The following is a 22,007-nucleotide window of genomic DNA, read 5'->3' as shown; positions in this document are numbered from 1 at the left end:
ATTTTACCTATCATTTAGGGTGACAATTAGTTACATAAATAGAAACGTGACTAGTTATTTTAACACGTTCATGTCCAAAGAAGATGGTCAATTGACACTTTTGGATAACTTAGAGACAAATGAACTACACAATTAACGTTTAAAGTGACTACACTATAGATTACTTAGAGACACTTAAGTGACAACTGACCCAAATTATATAAATTGGAGTCAGCCAAGTGATCAGACATTATTAATAATTACCGTCTATAAGTTATTATTTTCAGAAGAAAAATTATTTCAAAAATAATTTTAGAACTTTAATTGTTTATTTTATAGTCTAATTTAAAGAGTCATAACAGCTGGGAACAGTGTTGTGTATTTTTTGGATATTCCGAAATCCATACTTAATTATTTTATGTTTCTGCACAAAAATATAAGTGCATATTTTTTAACTTTTTTAAGTCATATTTTGATATTTTTGAAGCATATTTTAGGCTCATATTTTAGGCGCATATTTTCCAATAATAAATGCATGAGAATCCGCCCCCTACTTATTACCTATTGTTCTTAGCAAAATGTGTTCCAAATAGTTTAGATAGCTATTTCTTCAATAAAAAAAAAATAAAAAAAATTTATTATTTTTTTTCCGAAATCAAAAACTTTTTTGATTTTTTTTTCAAAATGGGCCCTTTTTTCTTAAAATAAAGCTTAGCTATTTTTCTTTAAGACCTATTTGGTTGCTTAGTGGGATGCGAGTGGGATATAAGCAAAATAAATGTTTTGTAACTCAGGATATACAATTTTAGATTTTTTTTTTCAAAATCAAAAACTTTTTTAACTTTTTTTCGAAATGGGCCCTCTTTTTAATTTTTTTTTTTTGCTCAACAGAAAGCACAGATATTTTCCTTGAAGACCTATTTAGTCGCTTAGTGAGATGCGAGTGGGATATTTATCAAAATAAATGTTTTGTAACTCAAAATATGCAATTTTTTACTTTTTTTTTTTTGTAAAATCTTACTTTTTTTTCAAATGGGCCCTTTTTTAATTTTTTTTTTTTTTGCTCAAAAGAAATTTTGGGTCTATTCCTTTAAGGCCTATTTGGTTTCTTAGTGGGATGCGCAAAATAAATGTTTTGTAACTCAAGATACACATTTTTTTTTTTTTTGGCAAAATCGAACTTTTTTTCAAATGAAAGCTTAGGTCCATTCCTTTATGAGTTTTTTGCTCTCTTAGTGGGATGCGAGTGGGAGACCATCGATTTTAAAAGTTGGTTCACTTGACATGAAATCCCCCATATACATACATATCTGGATTACAAGTAAATTTTTTAAATTTTTTAACTTTTATTTTGAAACAGTTGGATTACGAGCCAAAAGAACTGGTCATCTTTTGAGGCCAAGAACGAAACAAGCCAATTTCGTATACTCTGTTCCAAAGTGTAGCGTATCCCAGAGAGAGTGTTCTGAAGAGATCGAAAGATCTCGGGCGAGGTAAAACTTCCCAACCGCTTCATTATAAATTATTTTTAAAACATATTGCAACATGTGGTTGAGTGTTGTCAGTAATAATACATTTTATGTCTGGCTGCATATTATGGGCGTTTTTCGGCCAATGCTCGCTTCAAACGAATATGTTGCGTTCGGTATAAGTTCCCTGTGATGGTCTGGCCAGATTTTAGCACACAGAGGGGTAGAATAAACATTTTTTGGAAATAAATCTGGCATTTCTAAAAGTGCAATATTTTAAAATATTGCAAAAGAAATTAGTTCGGAATAAATGTGGATTAAATGGTTCCTAATCCCAAAAATGGTATATTTTACAATTTTGCATATAGGGTCCACATTTCCTGGGAAAGTACTTTGGGCATAAATATGGAACACATCAAGGTTACCAAAGCTGCTTTTCGTTTTCTGATCCCAACTTTGGGATTTTAGAGCATGTTGCCCAAAATTAAAATTTTGATAAAAAAAATAGGTCAAATTGCAAAGGTCGTAATGGCGACTTCGTCGAAATATAGGACATGTTTTTTATACCAAAATGTTCTCTTTAAAGATACCTTAAAGAAAAACATAAAATTGATATATGTTCTTAAAGAAAGTTTTTATTTAATAAAAAAAATGGTTAAGTCAGTTACCTGTTCGAGCAAAAAAGAGCAATAATCTTCTATTTATACCCTACACCAACATAGTGGGGAGGGTATTATGGGTTTGTGCAGATGTTTGTAAAGCCCAAAAATATTAGTCTAACACCCACATTAAAGTATACCGATCGACTTAGAATCACTTTCTGAGTCGGTTAAATGATGTCCGTCCGTCCGTCCGTCCGTCCGTCTGGCTGGCTGTCCATGTAAACCTTGTGCGCAGATTACATGTCGCAGTTTGGAATATATTTCGATCAAATTTGGTACATATTACTTTTTCGGCCCAAGGACCAAGCCTATTGAAACTGGCTGAAATCCGTCCATTATTTCACCTAGTCCTCATACAAATGTTCTTCCGAAATTGGACTTTATCGGTCATAAATGTTTAATTTATATATGTATCTCTACAAATTCCGCTCCAAATAAGTTTTATATGTACACAATTCGTGTCACCAAATTTTGTTACGATCGGTCCATAATTGGTTATAGCTTCCATATAGACCCGCTTCCGAAAATCATTTTAACGTGCATAAATCGCTTAAAAATGTTGGTAAACACACAAAATTCAACAAAGTAAACTTTCATAGAGACATAAATCACACGACCTAATTTTATGGTGATCGGTCCATAATTGGTCATAGCCCCCATATAAGGCCCACTCCCGAAAATCACTCAAAAATATAAATTATTGAAATTTTAAAAGAAAAATGATTTTTCTCTTTTACTTAGTGTAGGGTATTATGTGGTCTCGCTTGACCGACCATACTTTCTTACTTGTTTTTTTTTAATTTTTTAATTGAAAATCATTTGGTTTTGGATTCACAATTGATATTGCTCTGAAATCTTTTGTATATTACTGGTAGTTGAGATGTCTAACTAACAAAAAAATCCGAGTCCATTCGGTCCACAAGTGTCCCCTAAATTTTTAAAAAGTGGATCAAGGTATAACTCGGAATTGAAATCGGATGGGAAACAAACAAATTGTACGTTTTTAAACATTTTACATGTCTAAGGTACCCAACTTTGGACCCCCATAGCGCCGTACCTGGAGAAATTGTAAGGCCCAGACCAGCCACTTAGAAATGCCAGATTTATTTCAAAAAATTTTGATTGTGCCCGCTGTGCAGCAGCTCATAATAGACAGGACCCTTTTGCTCCCACTAAATACAGAGCATTACCTTAGCGCCATGGATATTTGGCTTTTGTGTCGATTCGGCTGGTTGGCCGGGCTTCACATACGATCTCTTATGCTTCGAGTTATCGTAATAGATCCATTTTTCATCGCTAGTAATGATTCGATGCAATTATTTTCTTTTATAGCGTTCAAGCAGCATCTCAGACATCCACAATCGTCTTTCAAGGTCTATCAGCTTCAATTCGTATGGTACCCAGTTTTCCTGCTTTTGGATGAAACCTGCTGCTTGCAAATGTTTTAAAAGCTTCCAATAATTTTGCAAGCCCTCGTTGAGTGTGACAACAATCTTCATGGAGTAGTGCCTCCAATTCTTGATTTTCAAACTTTTATGACTGGCCTGTGCAATATTTTCCTTTCGTGTCAAAATCACCACTTCTGAAGCGAACAAACCATCTCTCACACATTGAAACACATTCACCACAAGCTTTGGTGAGCAATCGGTGTGAATGAAATTTTCCAAAAATAAATTAATTTTTTTTAATTAATGCTCTTAGTTTTCACATAATGTAAAATGAGTATAATTTTTCTATCCCCAACATTGTTTAAATAAATACTGAAAATTTAAATTAAATTTTTGTTTATTTAAAATCCTTAATATATTACTCTTACCTGCTTGAAATATTACTTATCCTACTAACCAAAATGTTCTTTACATACAACAGCACTTACAAAACTATTATTTCTGCACAAATATCATAAAAAACAGAAAAATTTCCATTTCGGCAAACAAGTCTTTTACAAATACGTATGACATGGTATGTAAACTTTTGAGAATAAACAGACAATTTACATTAAAACAACTACATACAATAATTTTTCTTTTTTTTTGGTAAAGAATATAAAAAATATTTTCAGCATATTATTATGCATATAAACATGCTTGCTATTATTCACTGCTACAGCTGCCATAACTACTAATGTTGCTGCTACTACTGCTGGCTACATAGATTTGGGGCACCCGAAAACAAATACACTAAAATGTAGGAAAAACAAAAAAAAAATAAAAACAAATGTTGCAAATATAAAATACAAGTTCAGATTTTATTGCCAACACCAAAACACAAATTCTTGTTGTTGTTTTTTTTGGTCTAAAAACAAAAAACATGTCCTGACACTTTTATGCAAAAAAAAAAAAACTAGGAATTGCTTTTTTTCTCTTTTGCACAAAAGTATGCTATGGCAAATGTAATACTTGAAAACATTTTGCACTCACTTATTACTATTACATAGAAGAGCAACCAGCTAAAAAGGAAAGAGAGCAAAAAAAAACAAACAAAAAGTTTAAACTAAAAGTTACACCGAGAGTATGTTTTACGTATGATGATGGTGTGTAAAGTAAAAGTAGAGATACGAAATCCATTATAGATCCCCAGATACCAAAAAATAATGTATAAACATAAGAATTTTTTTTATTGTGAACACAAAAAATAGTATATGTATTTTTCAAGGCATAATACTTATTTTGGTTTGTTATATTGTTCGGGGTACTTATGTGAGTGACATTCATACATACAGTGGGTGACAATATTGGTTTCAAAGAAAGTTTTAAAGTGTTAAAGCAAGGATTTTTGAACACAAGCTATATTGGATTCCTATACAAGTCATTTTTTATAACAAAAATTCTACATTAAGTAAAGAAATTGTAGAAAAGACAATAAAATATTAAATATCATTTCGTAGCATTCAGCCTAAAGAATTCTTGACACTCTTATTTAAGCATGAGTTTAATTTTCAAAATGAACTGAACCCTTTACTTTAATCAAAATATGGTCCTTCGCTTTATTTTACCAATTTTACAACACATTTTATAGCCTACTTTTAGGTGCTCAAACAAATGAAGTAACAACATAAAACTGTAAAATTTTTAAAGTCTATTTGTTAACACACTTTATTGCCAATGATATATGTATGTATGTATATACAAATATTTTACAAGATTTTAAGATGTCTTCAACAAATAAACAATAAAATATTTTTATATTTTCTAAAAAAAAACGCCTATAAAAAATTAATTTTATTTTTGTTGTAAAACATGTTTATTTCAAACATTTTTATCTCTAGATAAAAGTAAAAAGGATTTTAGTTGTTTTTTCTGTTACTGTCTAAAGATTTTAAAATAACTTCACCAACGGAATTGCAGTATAAATCGCATACTGTTTTGTATTTATATGTCTGTTTGAATTGTAATCTTGAGCTCACAACTGAGAGAGAGAGAGGGAAATGTAGGTATGAATCAGGCATGGACAAGTTGATGCGAATGTACTTGTTTATAATATTTCATGTTAGAAAGTACATTGGTATTTCAGGGACAAATGAGAAGCCACAGAACAAAAGGTACTATTCTACACATTTAAAATTTTTGGGAAATTGAGTTTTATTTATTTCCCACCTTTAAAAATTCCATGAACCTGGAAATGGTAACAAGTTTCTTACTTATCAATAGATACATCTAACTGCTATAAGTCACCACATTAAATGTGAAGGATGTTTCATATAAAACCATTTTAATAAACGTTTTGCTAAAAACAAAATTAAAAAGTATGTTTTTTATGCGTTTTTCTTAACGATAATATTTTAAATGAATTTTTTAATCCTGATCTAATATATAAACAAATTACACATTGAAATTAAATAATTTTTTTTTTCCGTTTTATACTAGTGTTGTACGTTTTGGTAAGCAGACATTTTTTAGAACCCATTTATTTAGTAAAAAAAAATAAAAAAAATGTTGCTAACTTGATTTTTTCTAGAAGATTTCAAACTAAATATTATAAAAATTCCAAAAAAAAATTTGAAAAAATGCAAAAACGTACCTCTTGTTCTGCGGCTCCTCAAATGTAATAATCTCTGATAATTTGTTATAACAATGTTTTCTATGGAAAACTTTGTATATAATAGGATTACCTATAGACAATTTCGTGTATAACAGTTCATTCTATAGAAGATCTTGTGTACAACTGTTTTTTCTTTAGAAATTTATTCGTATAACAGTTTTTTCTATAGAAAATCTTGTGTATAACAGTTTTTTCTTTATAAAATGTTAGTACAACATCTTAGCTATAGAAAATCTTGTGTATAACAGATTTTTCTTTAGAAAATTGTTCGTATAACAGTTTTTTCTATAGAAAATCTTTTTTATAACAGTTTTTTCTTTAGAAAATGTTCGTACAACAGTTTTTTCTATAGAAGATTTTGTGTATAACAGCTTTTTCTTTAAAAAAACGGTGTGTATAACAGTTTTTTATAGAAAATCCTGTATATAACAGTTTTTTCTATAGAAGATCTTGGGTATAATAGTTTTCCTTTAACAAAATGTGTGTAGAACAGTTTTTTTCTTTAGAACATTTTTCGTATAACTGTTTTTTCTATAGAAGATTTTGTGTATAACAGTTTTTTCTTTAACAGCAGATTTAGAACAGTTTTTTCTATAGAAACTCTTATATAACAGTTTTTTCTTTAGAAAATTGTTCGTATAACAGTTTTTTCCATAGAAAATCTTGTGTATAACAGTTTTTCTTTAGAAAAATGTTTGTGTAACAGCTTTTTCTTTAGAAAATTATTCGTATAACTGTTTTTTCTATAGAAGATCTTGTGTATAACAGTTTTTTTCTTTAAAAACAGTTTTTCTATAGAAAATCTTGTATATAACAGTTTTTTCTTTACAAATTTTACGCATAACAGTTTATTACAAAGAAAAGCTTGTGTATAACAGTTGTTTCTTTAGAAAAATGTTTGTATAACGGTTTTTTCTTAAGAAAGTTGTTCGTATAACAGTTTTTTCTATAGAAGATCTTGAGTATAATAGTGTTTTCTTTAAAAAATGTGTGTAGAACAGTTTTTCTTTAGAAAATTGTTTGTATAATAGCTTTTTCTATAGAACATATTGTTATAATAATTTTTCTTTAGAAAATTGTTCGTATAACTGTTTTTTCTATAGAAGATCTTGTGTATAACAGTTTTTTCTTTGAAAACAATTTTTAGAATAGCTTTCTCTATAGAAAATCTTGTATATAACAGTTTTTTCTTTAAAAATTTTACGTATAACAGTTTTTTGCAAAGAAAAGCTTGTGTATAACAGTCTTTTCTTCAGAAAAATTATTGTATAACGGTTTTTTCTTTAGAAAATTGTTCGTATAACAGTTTTCTCTATAAAAAATCTTGTGTATAACAGTTTTTTTCTATAGAAAATTGTTGGTATAACGTCCTTTTCCAAAGAAAATCTTGTGTATAACAGTTTTTTCTATAGAATATTTGTGTATAACAGTTTTTTCTATATAAAATCTTATATAAAACTGTTTTTTCTTTAGAAAATTTTTCGTATAACAGTTTTTTCTATAGAAGTTATGTGTATAACAGTTTTTTTATAGAAAATCTTGTATATAACAGTTTTTTCTATAAAAAATTGTCCGTATAACAGTTTTTTCTTTAGAAGATCAGTTTTTCTTTAATAAATGTGTGTAGAACATTTTTTTCTATAGCAGTTATTGTGTATAACAGTTTTTTATTTAGAAAATGTTTGTATAACAGTTTTGTTTTTTTGAACATTTTGTGTATAACTGTGATTTTTTAGTACTCTGGACGTACAAAAATCCTACCTTTTGAATACTATTTTTATATCGAACAAAATTTTAATTTTCCATTTCTGATATAAATGTAAAAAAATATATAAAACTATACTTTGCTTCCTTTTACATGGAAGTAAATTTTTTTTGTTTTATTTTTTTACTAAGGATTTATAGAGAAATAAGTAAAATATGTATGTATATATTTTTGCTAGAACAGTATAAGTATATAAAACATTATTAAAAAAAATAGCACACAAAAAAAAAGAAAAACAAATTATATGTTGGCAAAAGTTTTTTGTTTGTGTTTTTTTATATTTTTTGATCTTTTAGTTTTCATTATAATAATACCCAGAAAAAGCACTTGAACAAATATTAAATTAACTAAGGTGCAGGATTTTGTAAAACAATTTAATTAAGAATATTTTTTGTAATTATAGGGAATAAAGGAAAAAAACAAAGGTAACGAAAATTAATGTTCATAAATAAAAGGGAATTATAAAATAACTTAAATTATTTTTGAAACTTATTTATGGAAAACTAATCACAAAGAGAGGAAATTAAACCACAAAGAAACACAAAACCTTGTTGATTCCTAAGGAAAAATCATAATTTTTCTTTTTAAAATCTAATGGATTTTCCAATATTTACGCCTGATTTGAATTGAATGGAAAACATAGTTTCTCTTTCATTATATTTGTCGAAAATATAATTATGGAGAACTTATAAAATAACTAGCAAATGTTTGGTAATAACTAGAAATTTCTGAATAACATACCTTTTAATAGCTACTGCTTACCATCAGCATTACCTGGAAGTAGTCCAGTAATGACTTGTTTATTAACTGATATATAACAGGCTGATTACTATTCTTTGGAAATAACACATTTTGTGTCTACTGATAAAGATTAAAATACTTAAAATACTTACAGTAATTCTATATCTAAATATTGAAGAATCATTATATTTCCATTTCAACCTCTTACTGTGTAATTGAAAAACTTCCTAATTTCTGTTTCAATTTAATGACTTTTCTAACCTTTGAAACTACACATTAATTTTGCCTTAATTCCTTATTGTTAAAGCTTATTGCAATTTAATTGATGTCTTTATAATGACTTTAATTGTTCCATATTATTGCTTAACAAAATGAAAAAAAGAAAAACTGAAATCCTGAAAAACTATAATTTCTGTTGCATTGTAAAACTGTTGTGTTTAACTACGACAACTCTTTAGACAAAATAAACTTTTTTAATTATCAATAAAATTTAAAAATGTTCTTGAGCTTTTAGCAAAAAAAAAAAAAGGGAAAAATCATCCTTTTTAATACTAAAATTGGTTTTTTGCTTTTATGTTATAGTAAACTTTCATTTTACAAAGTATATTACTATTATAACAACTTCTGAGATAGACAGAGATGAAAGACAGTAAGACAGACAGCCGGACGGACAGACAGACACTACAATTAAAACATAAAATAACAAAACGTGACATAAAAATTCTACAAACTTTCATTATATTACGATGGAAATAAGTTTTGTAGTACTACATTGTTCTTTTTTTTTATTCTTTGCATTTTGTAAAGAATTTTTATGATTTTTTTAAAATTCATACACATGCTCTCATGTCCTGGTTGAGTGTAAAAGACAATGAATGAGCTGGTTAAAATGAAGTTAGTTTAAATACAAGTTAGTTTAGGCTAAAGGGTATTTAAACGAACCCTATAATAGTTAACGATTGTGAGATATTACGATTAAATAAATCAAAAAAGTTTTTGGATGCAGATTTTATTTTAGTTTAATTAAACCAGGTTTAAGTTTGTTTAACAGGAAGAAAATTGGTTTTGCTTAAATTGGAATTTGATCTGGGGTTATACCAAGTCATTGCTGTGAAACTGGTATTAAAATTTGTATAACTAAACCAGGCTTATCTATGGTTTACATTACTAACATTCTTGCAGTTTTGTGGAATTTAAACTAGTTTAAAATTAAGCAAATTGTTGCTGTGAAACTTGTATTTAAACTTAAATACATAAACCGGGTTTAAGTTTGGTTTGCAGTTAAACTGGAATTTGAACTAGGTTTTATTAACCAACTACTTAACTAAACCCGTCTTAACTTTTGTTTACAGCAATAAAAGTTTTGCTGGTCCACGTTGGTTTAACCACAGATCTAGTTTGCTATGAAATATCTATTTATACTTTAATAAATAAAACCGGCTTATCCCTGGTTTACTGTAATAAAACTTGTGCTGTTTTAATCTTAAACCTGGATTGCCTAAACTGGAACTATTTGCTCTAAAACTTGTATTTATACTTAAATAACTAGACCTGTCTTAACTTAAACTGGAATTTCAACGAGGGTTATATTAACCAACAATGAAAGTTCGATTTAAACATAAATAACTAAACCTGGCTTAACTTATGTTTACAATAATAAACCATATTGGTTTCAAATTAAACCTGGATTAACTGAGTTGTACCACTGAGAAATATCTTTCATTTTTGGAGACTCAAATGAAATTATAACTTTTTCGAGAAAATTTATGCCCCACATTACCAGCAAAAACCTCGGTATTCAAACCCTTTCAAAAACTTAAAATACCTTTCCATATTCCAGCAGTAGCAACATGAAAAAAACTACTATAACTACAACTAAATGACATAAGAACAATCATTTTTTTTTGCTGTTTGCAACAAAACTCAAGTAGTATAAAATGTATTGCAACTATGCATAAAATAACCTCAACGTTTGCAATAGATGGCAATAAAGGAACAAAAAAAAAATAAAAAATAAGTGAACAACACACAAAAATACCAAAAACTTTCCTTATGCACAGATGAAGGCTGCTGCTGCTAACACAGCTTAGCTCCGTTTTGTTCTTGAAGTTGATGATGATGATGATGACGAACTACATACAATGGAAAAGGTATAAAATGAGAAAATTTATAGTATACCATAAAACTTTTAGTGGAATTATATTCTTTTAATTTTTTATTTTCTTTTTTTGCTGAGTTTAAACCATAAAATTTAGCATACTACATACCATAGTGCAGTAGTAGTAATATAATATTAGTAGTCTGTGATGACAGTCAACATACATAGTTACGTAGTCATAGTTAGTTAGTTGGAGTTGCAGAAAAATATTTAAGAAATAGCCTTCTTGTTAGTGCAAACATATGCTTTAGCATTTATTAAGGAAAATCTTGAAATTAAATTGTCTTTGGGGGGGAAAACAATTTTAATTAATTGTAGCTAGTTAAATAGTTGGATTCTAACAGGATTTTGTTATTAAACTTTTTTTTTAAATGTTTTAGAAAATAGCCTTATAGTTGCACAATTTGTAGGGTACTAAAGTACATTTACAAATAAATTGTCTAACATTAGCGGCAGGGATATTTGTACGTTTTTACTACTATTTTTCTATAAGGAGCACAAAGCTAGAAAATATGAAATTTTTTACAGTAAACTAAGTTTTTTTATTTACCGCAAAATAAACGGTTTTATATTAGATTTCAAAAAAGTACTTTTTCTAATACTATTTTATTTGACTTGTTAAACCCTTCACCTTCATGAGATTGGTATATATAAGTTTGTCATTCCGTTTGTAATTTCTACATTTTTCATTTCCGACCATATAAAGTATATATATTCTGGATCCTTATAGAATCCATTAAGCCATGTCCGTCTGTCTGTTGAAATCAATTTTCTGAAGACCCCAGATATCTTCGGGATCCAAATCTTCAATAATTCTGTCAGACATGCTTTCGAGAAGTTTTCTATTTAAAATCAGCAAAATCGGTCCATAAATAACGGAGATATGAGCAAAAAACCGGGACAACCTCGATTTTTAACCTATTTTTGATCTATATCTGGATTACTAAGTCATTAATATAGACAATATGGATATCTAATTATAGATATTTCAAAGTGCATTGCAACGATGTAGATAAGGCTATAGTAAGTTGGACCTACAATGGTTCAAAATCGGGAAAAATATTTTTTAACCCGAATTTTTTTTCATCAAAAAATTTTTTTTGTCATAAATTTTTTTTCAAAAAAAAAAAATAATAAATTTGGAAAAAAAATCTTTTAAAAAAAAAATAAAAAAAAATTTTGAAAAATAATTAAAAAAAAATAAATTGTGTCTGTCTTTCTACAGACTCAAATTTTCTATAGAAAATTGTGTCTGTCTTTCTACAGACTCAAATTTTCTATAGAAAATTGTGTCTGTCTTTCTACAGACTCAAATTTTCTATAGAAAATTGTGTCTGTCTTTCGAGAAGTTTTCTATTTAAAATCAGCAAAATCGGTCCATAAATAACGGAGATATGAGCAAAAAACCGGGACAACCTCGATTTTTAACCTATTTTTGATCTATATCTGGATTACTAAGTCATTAATATAGACAATATGGATATCTAATTATAGATATTTCAAAGTGCATTGCAACGATGTAGATAAGGCTATAGTAAGTTGGACCTACAATGGTTCAAAATCGGGAAAAATATTTTTTAACCCGAATTTTTTTTCATCAAAAAATTTTTTTTGTCATAAATTTTTTTTCAAAAAAAAAAAATAATAAATTTGGAAAAAAAATCTTTTAAAAAAAAAATAAAAAAAAATTTTGAAAAATAATTAAAAAAAAATAAATTTTGTTTACCTAAAAATATTTAAACAAATTTATTTTGAAGTATAATTTGGCACATCCGAATATAGCACTCTTACTTGTTTTTATTGATTTGTCATGCTTAGAATTAAAAACTAATAAAAATTTGCCAAAAGTACATTTTTTTAAAAAATACATTTTTCTACTAAAAAATAATATTTTCTGCTAATTTTAGAAAATAAATTAGCAGAAAATATTATTTTTTTTATTTCCCTAAAAGACAACCGCTAGAAGTTTTGAAATAAGTACCTTTTCCAAAAAAGTACTTTTTCTACTACTATTTTATTTGACTGTTATTTTTATTTTTTTTAATTTTGTCATATTCAGAATTAAAATGTTAACAACATAAGAAATCTGTTCTTTGTAAAAAAGTACTTTTTCTACTACTATTTCAAAATAATATTGATTTGCCATGCCTAGAATTAAAAATCAATACAAATTTGCAAAAAGTTCCCTTTTTAAGAAATTATTTTCTAAAATTAGCAGAAGTTTTGAAATGATTACCTTTTCCAATTACCTTTTTCAAAAAAAGTACTTTTTCTACTACTATTTTATTTGACTGTTTTTTTTTAATTTTGTCATATTCAGAATTTAAATCTTAAAAAAATAAGAAACTGTTCTTTATAAAAAAATAACTTTTTCTACTACTATTTCAAAAAATAGCAATATACTGGAACAGATTTCAGCAGCTTATAATATTTAAGACCATTTTGGTCCCAAAAAAAATTTATATTTTTTTACTACTATTTTCTTTAAGTATCAGAAAGCTAAAAAATATATAATTTTTTACAGAATAAACTAAATTTTTCATTTACCTTAAAATTAACAGAAAAGAGATTAAAGTGTTATATTTTGGTAACTTTTTCAAAAAAGTACTTTTTCTAATACTATTTTATTTGACTTGTTTTTATTGATTTGTCATGCTTAGAATTAAAAACTAATAAAAATTTGCCAAAAGTACATTTTTTTAAAAAATACATTTTTCTACTACTATTTTCTAAAATTAGCAGAAAATTATTTTTTTTTATTTCCCTAAAAGACAACCGCTAGAAGTTTTGAAATAAGTACCTTTTCCAAAAAAGTACTTTTTCTACTACTATTTTATTTGACTGTTATTTTTATAGTTTTGTCATATTCAGAATTAAGATCTTAAAAAAATACGAAAACAGTTTTTTGTAAAAAAGTACTTTTTCTACTACTATTTCAAAAAAATAGCAATATACGGGAACATTTTTTTTACAGAATAACTAGAATTGCTTGCTATCTAAGATATATTTTCTTAAAAAAAGGTTACATTTAGTAAAGATTTCAAAAAAGTACTTTTTCTACTAATATTTTGTTTGAATTTTTTTGATGACAATTATTGGCAATACTTAAAATTGTTTTTATTGACTTGTCATGCCTAGAATAAAAATTTAATACAAATTTTACAAAAGTACCTTTTTTAAAAAAGGTACTTTTTCTACTACTATTTTCTATAAGTGGCAGAAAACAAGAAAAATTTATATTTTTGTTTATTTCCCTAAAAATTAACAGGAAAATAATAGGATTTGCTCTATGAAATTAGTACTTTTATCAAAATAGTACCTTTTCTGCTACTATTTTATATTGTTTTTGCTTTTATCTAGACAAGCATTTTCTATTAAAATTGGGTCTGTCTTTATTCAGTCAAGAATTTTCTATACAAAAAATGTGTCTGTCATTCGTATCAGACAATAATTTTCTATAGAAAATTGTGTCAGAATTTTGTTTTGTATAACAATTTTTTCTCTGCAAATGTTGTGTATAACAGTTTTTCTATAGAGAACTTTGTTCTGTGCAATTTTTTTCTATACAAAATTTTGTAAATATTTAAAATTTTTTTCATTCATTTTACAATACCAAATAACAAAGTAAATCTTATTTTAACAATCCTTTATTGAAATTGTGTAAAATATAACTAAAATGTATAAAACTCTCAATATAGTTTTCTATAATTAAACACTTTATTTTCTTTTCCTCTTGCCTTTCAAAGAAACTTAACTACGTAATACGATTAGGTGCCACATAGCGTTGCTACGTCTAGCGCAACAACCACAACATTTATATAATTTCAATTTTAAGATGTATTCGTTACGAACACATCTCATATTTCCAAGTGCCAGCATTATTTATTACCACACAAAAAGAAAATTGAGACATATTTTGGTATGCAACTACAATTTATGTTACTATAGTAACGTAACGCCATCATTTAGTAACACATCTAGTAAAGCAACACACAGCCACCGTTTCCTTCATTAACAACAAAATTTAAATTATAATAGTATTAGGGTTTCTTTTCATTAACAATTTACAATAGATATTGCATAGAAAAGCTAGCAAGTAAAGAAAATAATTTTAAACATTTGCCAACCAACTAAGAAGAGCTTGTTCCTTAAAAAAATCCTTTCAACAAGAGAAACCTCAAACTGACACGTAATAGTTGTTGTTGGTAGGTAGTAAATAGTTGCTCATTTGAACATACAATCAACTGCCTCCTGCCAGCCACCTTCAATGCCGGAGTCTAGGGACTACTCACTGTGATAATTTATTTTAAATGTAGTACAACAATTTTATAGTCATTATTTAGTTTTCTGATTTAATACTATTTTTCATATAAAATTTGTAACAAATAGTAAATCTTCTTATAGGAAAACCAATTTTTCCCACTCTTCTAATGTTATGGCACATTTTCAGCAGCTGTGTTTGGTAAAAAATTTACTACATGCTACAGTTTTCCCGTTTATATATGTTGTAAAATAAAACATATTGGAAATATTCATGTTATGTTGGTTGATGTGTTTGATATTGATAAAATGTTTGGCTATGAAATCATGTCTGGCCCATTATTTTATAGTGTGACGTGGCAGCTGAAAGAAAATCTTAAGTTTTTTACGTGATTTCTTGTATTTTAGTATTGAAAAATTTATTTTATGCCTTGCTTTAGTTAAATTTATGTCGATTATTATATTTATCAGTTTGTGTTAAAAAAACATTATATAAAAAAGATTTGTTAACAATTTAAGCAAACGACTTTACATGGCTACGTTGTATGACTACGTGTTTTACAACTATGAGAAACCGGAAATATTTAAAAGAAAACAGTATCAAGTCTCCTCATTAAAATATTATTAGAAAATTAGAAATTTGAGTCTGTCTTTCTTCAAACTAGAATTTTCTATAGAAAATTGTGTCTGTCTTTCTACAGACTAGAATTTTCTATAGAAAATTGTGTCTGTCTTTCTACAGACAAGAATTTTCCATAGAAAATTATGTCTGTCTTTCTACAGACAAGAATTTTCTATAGAAAATTGTGTCTGTCTTTCTACAGACAAGAATTTTCTATAGAAAATTGTGTCTGTCTTTCTACTGACAAGAATTTTCTATAGAAAATTGTGTCTGTCTTTCTACAGACAAGAATTTTCTATAGAAAATTGTGTCTGTCTTTCTACAGACAAGAATTTTCTATAGAAAATTGTGTCTGTCTTTCTACAGACAAGAATTTTCTATAGAAAATTGTGTCTGTCTTTCTACAGACAAGAATTTTCTATAGAAAATTGTGTCTGTCTTTCTACAGACAAGAATTTTCTATAGAAAATTGTGTCTGTCTTTCTACAGACAAGAATTTTCTATAGAAAATTGTGTCTGTCTTTCTACAGACAAGAATTTTCTATAGAAAATTGTGTCTGTCTTTCTACAGACAAGAATTTGCTATAGAAAATTGTGTCTGTCTTTCTACAGACAAGAATTTGCTATAGAAAATTGTGTCTGTCTTTCTACACACTAGAATTTTCTATAGAAAATTGTGTCTGTCTTTATACAGACTAGAAATTTCTATAGAAAATTGTGTATGTCTTTCTGCAGACTAGAAATTTCTATAGAAAATTGTGTATGTCTTTCTGCAGACTAGAATTTTCTATAGAAAATTGTGTCTGTCTTTCTGCAGACAAGATTTTTCTATAGAAAATTGAGTCTTTCTTTCTAAAGACAAGAATTTTATATAGAAAATTGTATATGTCTTTCTGCGGACTAGAATTTTCTATAGAAAATTGAGTCCGTCTTTCTACAGAAAAGAATAGAGTGCAAATTTTACATATTTTTTGTTTTTGTGAAAATGAGCGAATTCACTTAATTGTGAATAAATTCGAAAAGAATCCACCGATTTTTATGATCGATGTCTCATTTTATTTCAATTACATGTGGCTTTGCGATAAAGCCATAAATCTGAACAATTTCAGTCGTTTTCGATTTTTCATGATTTTTTTAAAATAAACAAAATTGCTATTTTCTCATAAAAAATTAATTTTTTGGTTCAATTTGTTATTTGAACTCCGAAACTACTGAGCCGATTGAAACGGAATATATGGATGAAAATCTGTACATGGCTTGGAGAAAATGTTTTCAAAATTTAATCAAACGAAAGAAGAACATTAACTACTCAAATTTATGAATATCAAACAAAAAAACTAAAATTTTGTGAAATTGAGTGAATTCACTTAATTGTGAATAAATTTGAAAAGACTCCATCGATTTTTAGGACCGATATCTCATTTTGTTGCTATTATATGTGGTTTTGCGACAAAGCCATAAATCTGAACAATTTCTGACATTTTCGATTTTTCATGATTTTTTTAAAACAAAAAAATTTTCCATTTTCACATAAAAAATATATTTTTTGCTTAAATTTGTTATTATAACTCCGAAACTACTGAGCCGATTTAAACGTAATATATGGATGAAAATTTGTACATAGCATGGGGAAAATGTTTTCATAATTCAATCAATCGAAAGAAGAACTTTAACTACTCAATTTTATGTATTTAAAAAAAAAATTTTTTTTGGGAAAATGAGTGAATTCACTTAATTGTGAATAAATTCGAAAAGAATCAATCGATTTTTTCGATCGATATCTCATTTTGTTGCTATTATATGTGGCTTTGCGAAAAAGCCATAAATCTGAACAATTTCTGACGTTTTCGATTTTTCATGATTTTTTTAAAACAAAAAAATTTTCCATTTTCACTTAAAAAATATATTTTTTGCTTCAATTTGTTATTATAACTCCGAAACTACTGAGCCGATTAAAACATGATATATAAAGGGATTAAAGGTTATGCAAATTCCAATTATTCTAAGTTTATTTTAATAATATAAGACTAATCGTTTTTGCGTTAACATTAATTATGTGGAGAAACGTCTGAAAAAAAATTCACAATTATACTTTAACATTTTTTTAAAAAAACCTATCCATAGAATTTAAAATTTATTTGTACTACTGGAACCACAAGACATCAAAAGCCTCTAAAGATTTTTCGATTTTGTTGCCCTGTATTAGCAATACCTCATATCACGTTCTTAATTCTTTATTTTAGTTGCATTCAAACAACTAAAATAAAGAATGCAGCTGACTTTTAATTAAGGACTCTAGGAGTTTCTTAGTACTTTCTGAGCCTTAAAAGCCTTTTTAAAATGTTCATATTCTATGATTAGTTTTGGTCCTCAGAAATTTTAAATTTCATAGCACTTCAAATAAATGTTATAAAAAAATAAAGAAAATGGAAAAATTCCGCAATAGGCAAACAAATTTACATAAATAGCTTATGGCGATTTGTAGGTATTTTAGTTAATAAAACTCTTGTAATAACAACAAATAGAAACAATTATTACGTTACTGCTACAACCTGCTTTAACGTATGATTGACTACGTCGTAAATACTACAAGCAGCATTAGTGCGAGAGACATTTAACTATATCCCAGGGTATTTGTGTAGACCAAAGAAAGAATATTATGTCTGTGTCTGCCATAGAGATTATTACGGTTGTTAGATTTCAAATACAATTACAACAAATAGATAATGAAAAGAATAGGAACAAAGACCTAGACGGACGACAGCATTTAAAACAAAACCAGCATAAAAGTAATTTCGTAAAAAAAACTTGTCACTTTTGCTTAAAAAGCATCAAATTTCCGTTTCTATTTTTTTTTTTTTTTGCTTTCTTTAGCTATTTGTTCTTATTGTAATAATACCCAGGGCTGGGAAGTTAGCAATCAAAAACAATTGTAAGTAGACAGACGTAAAATAACAAAAAAAAAAAGTAGAAAACTAAAGTAATATAATGAAAAATGCAATGTAATGAAATGAAAGACTAAAGAAATATATTGAGGTATTAACACCTTGTCCAAAGTGTTAATTTGAGGGGATTCACTAAAAGTAATCAACCCCAAACTACGAGTATTATTTAGTTTTATACTTTTTGCATTCTTTTGTATTAACAATCATGCGAGGGTTAGCAGAGAAGTGTTTAAAATTAAAGTATTTTTTTATTGGTAAAGTTTTGAAACTTGGTGTTGTTTTTTTACTTGCTAAAAATTTGATAGAACATTTTGAATTTATTTTAAAACATTTTCAAATTATCAACAGGTTCATATCATTCGGTAGCGTCTAATATTGAAATGTCGAATTTTCAGTATTTTAATATCGTTCTAACAGGATCGAAAATTTTAATATTTTGTAGAAGTTTCTTGCCCAATTTTCTGACACTAGTCCTCCTATTCTATTAAATATATAAAAAAACAAGTAAGAGAGCTATATTCGGCTCCAAATTATACTTCAAAATACAAATTTTAAATATTTTTAGGTAAACAGAATTTATTTTTTCTTTCCAAAGTTTTTTTTTTCATTTTTAGGAAAACATTTTTTGTCGAATTGTTATTTTAATTTTTTTTTTTTTAAATTTTAAAAAAAAATTCGGGTTAAAAAATATATTTTCCGATTTTAAATTTTTTTTTTTTTTAAATTTAAAAAAATGTTTTTGGATTTTTTAAATTTTTTTTTTTGCGAAAAAAAATTCGTGTTAAAAAATATTTTTTCCGATTTTGACCCATTGAAGGTCCAACTTACTATGGTCTTATATACGTCGTTGCAAAGGTCTTAGAAATATCTATCATCAGATATCCATATTGTCTATATTAATGACTTAGTAATCCAGATATATGTAGGTCAAACATCGAGGTTGTCCTGGTTTTTTCCTCATATCCCAGCCATTTGTGGACCGATTTTGCTGATTTTAAATAGGAAACTTCTCGAAAGCATGTCTGGCATAATTATTGAAGATTTGAATATATCTGGGGTTTTCAGAAAATTTATTTCAACAGACAGACAGACGGACATGGCTTAATCGACTCCGCTATCTATAGGGATCCAGAATATATATACTTAATAGGGTCGGAAAATTATATTGTGGAAATTACAAACGGAATGACAAACTTATATCTATATACCCTTCTCACGAAGTTGAAGGGTATAAAAACAAAGTCCCTAAGAATGCGTAAATCCTCTACAACTTTTAATTATTGTATTTGTCACAATTGTTACATGTCTCGTAGTTGTTGCTGCCATTTTACTTTCTTTGTTTTGTTTTGTTTATTTTGCTCTTCAACTTGTTTTTGTTTTTCATTAATGGCTTGTCATAATTTTGTCTCTTCTTATTTTTTCGTTTTGTTGTTATTATTGTATTTTTTTTATACTTCCTCTGGTTCTTTATTTTTATCTAGTTGTTGTTATTGTTTGCTTGAGTATTATTTTCAATTTCTATTACAATCATTTACATATACACTGCTGTTTTTTTTCTTCTACTCCTATTTTCAATTTATTTTGTGTGTTTTTGTTTTTTTTTTTTTTGTTATTAGGAAGGTGTGTGTGTTTGTGTATATGAAAGAGAGTGTATCTAAGTTGACAACTTTGACATATCAGTTTCTAAGAAATTAATTTTTGTCAATTCAATCTACCATTAATGACAGCAACAAGAAGAATTTAACAGACTGTAAATATATATTTGATATAGTGTGTTATCAAATGTTGTTGCACAGTGTGCCGGAAATAGGGAAAGTGGTCATTAATATAAAAAAATAGGATAAAACTGAAAAATTGTCTAATTTGCTTTTAATATTTAAATTTTTCTCATGCATTTTTGTTCAAAAGTCAGCAGTTCAACATCAGCCTTATTGAGACAAGAATTTTCTATCATCGAAAGTCCAATAACCGATTGCTTGTAAACAAACCTTCCTCCGACAACTCTCCAATATATTCATCCCTATCGTGACAAAAAATGTGAAATTTATGTTCCCATTAAATATATATTTCCCCCAAGGGAAAATTGCTATCGTGAACTTTTCATTCACAATAGTTGATTTTGTTCGTAACAGCTGTTTATTGTTTACAAAATTCCATCCAAAATTTTTTCACCTGAACAAAGTTGATGAACGAAAAATGGGAAAAGGGAACAGATTTTATGTGAAATATTGATTCGCGATAGGGGTGATTACTTCTGGTGGGAAAGAGAACTACTTTTTAAAGTTCAGTACAAAATAATCGTTTATAGTGACTACGCTTTAAGTTACTTAAGCTAAGTTTCCGCATACACCGTAATCGGCACCGAAAACGAAATTCCATACATTTGCACCGAAAAAAGTTCGTTTCAGAAATCGGCAACGAAAATTGGGAACGAAACGGCACCGATCAGTAACGAAAAACCTGTCATTTGGGGCCGGAACGAAAACAACTTCAAGTAGGTTTTTTTTGGTGCTGTAGGAACGAAATAATTTTAATAATTTTTTTATTTCAAATTTAAAGAAAATCAAAATGAATAAAAAAAATAAATTTTCTTTATTGAAAGAGGAAAAAATAATAGATTTTGTCAAAAATAATGAAATTCTATTTAAAGTGCGACATCCAAAATTAAAAAATAAATTCGTTTCTGTTTTATGCCGCAACGCACCCAACTGAAACGAAAACAATTCAGAAACGAGACGATGACGAATACGTTTTTCAATTTCAGTTTTCTTTATCGGCGCCGATTACGGTGTATGCGGAATCCTAGCTTTAGAGAAACTATAGAGACACGGGATGTCAGTATGTACCCTTTTACAATGCAGACATTGAAAGGCAGACTCAGTTTCCTATATATGGGTATAATATCGGTTAGTAACACATTTTAGAATTTTAAAAATAAGATATAATTATCTGTCCAATAACATTTAATTTGTCTAATATATTTATTTCTCTCATCAAAGAAATGGACGCTAAATAACGTTACTTTAAAAATTTGACTTTTTATTTTTTTATGTTTTAATTTTATTCAGTGATTTTTAACACATAAAGTCAACAATCTTTCTGTTTAGCCATGATTTCAAAATGATTTGCAATGGTTCCCATTTCGCCTGTTCTAAATTCTGCACAAATAATATTTATCTGCAAAACAATCTGTTTTTAAACACAGTTCTTGTTTTAGCTGTACCCTATAATTCATAATAAGAGTATATTGCAGTTTCTAACTGAGTTGGACACCTTCTAAAAAATTTATTTTGAAATCTACTATATACTAGATCTGAAACTCTTCATGATCAGCTGTATGTTAAAATTTAATTTTATCAAAGAGT

General features: G+C 27.4%; 1 protein-coding gene across 2 annotated transcripts in view; it reads left to right on the top strand.

Moving 5' to 3' along the window:
* The window catches only part of LOC135951934 (fibronectin type-III domain-containing protein 3A-like), a 387,209-nt gene that overhangs the window by 62,725 nt on the left and 302,477 nt on the right, over nt 1-22,007 (top strand). The window lies entirely within an intron of this gene.

Source organism: Calliphora vicina, chromosome 2 (assembly GCF_958450345.1).
Source record: "Calliphora vicina chromosome 2, idCalVici1.1, whole genome shotgun sequence".
NCBI classification, from domain to species: Eukaryota; Metazoa; Arthropoda; class Insecta; order Diptera; family Calliphoridae; genus Calliphora; species Calliphora vicina.
The sequence above is the reverse complement of the archived record's forward strand: the minus strand, read 5'-3'. Positions and strand labels throughout refer to the sequence as shown.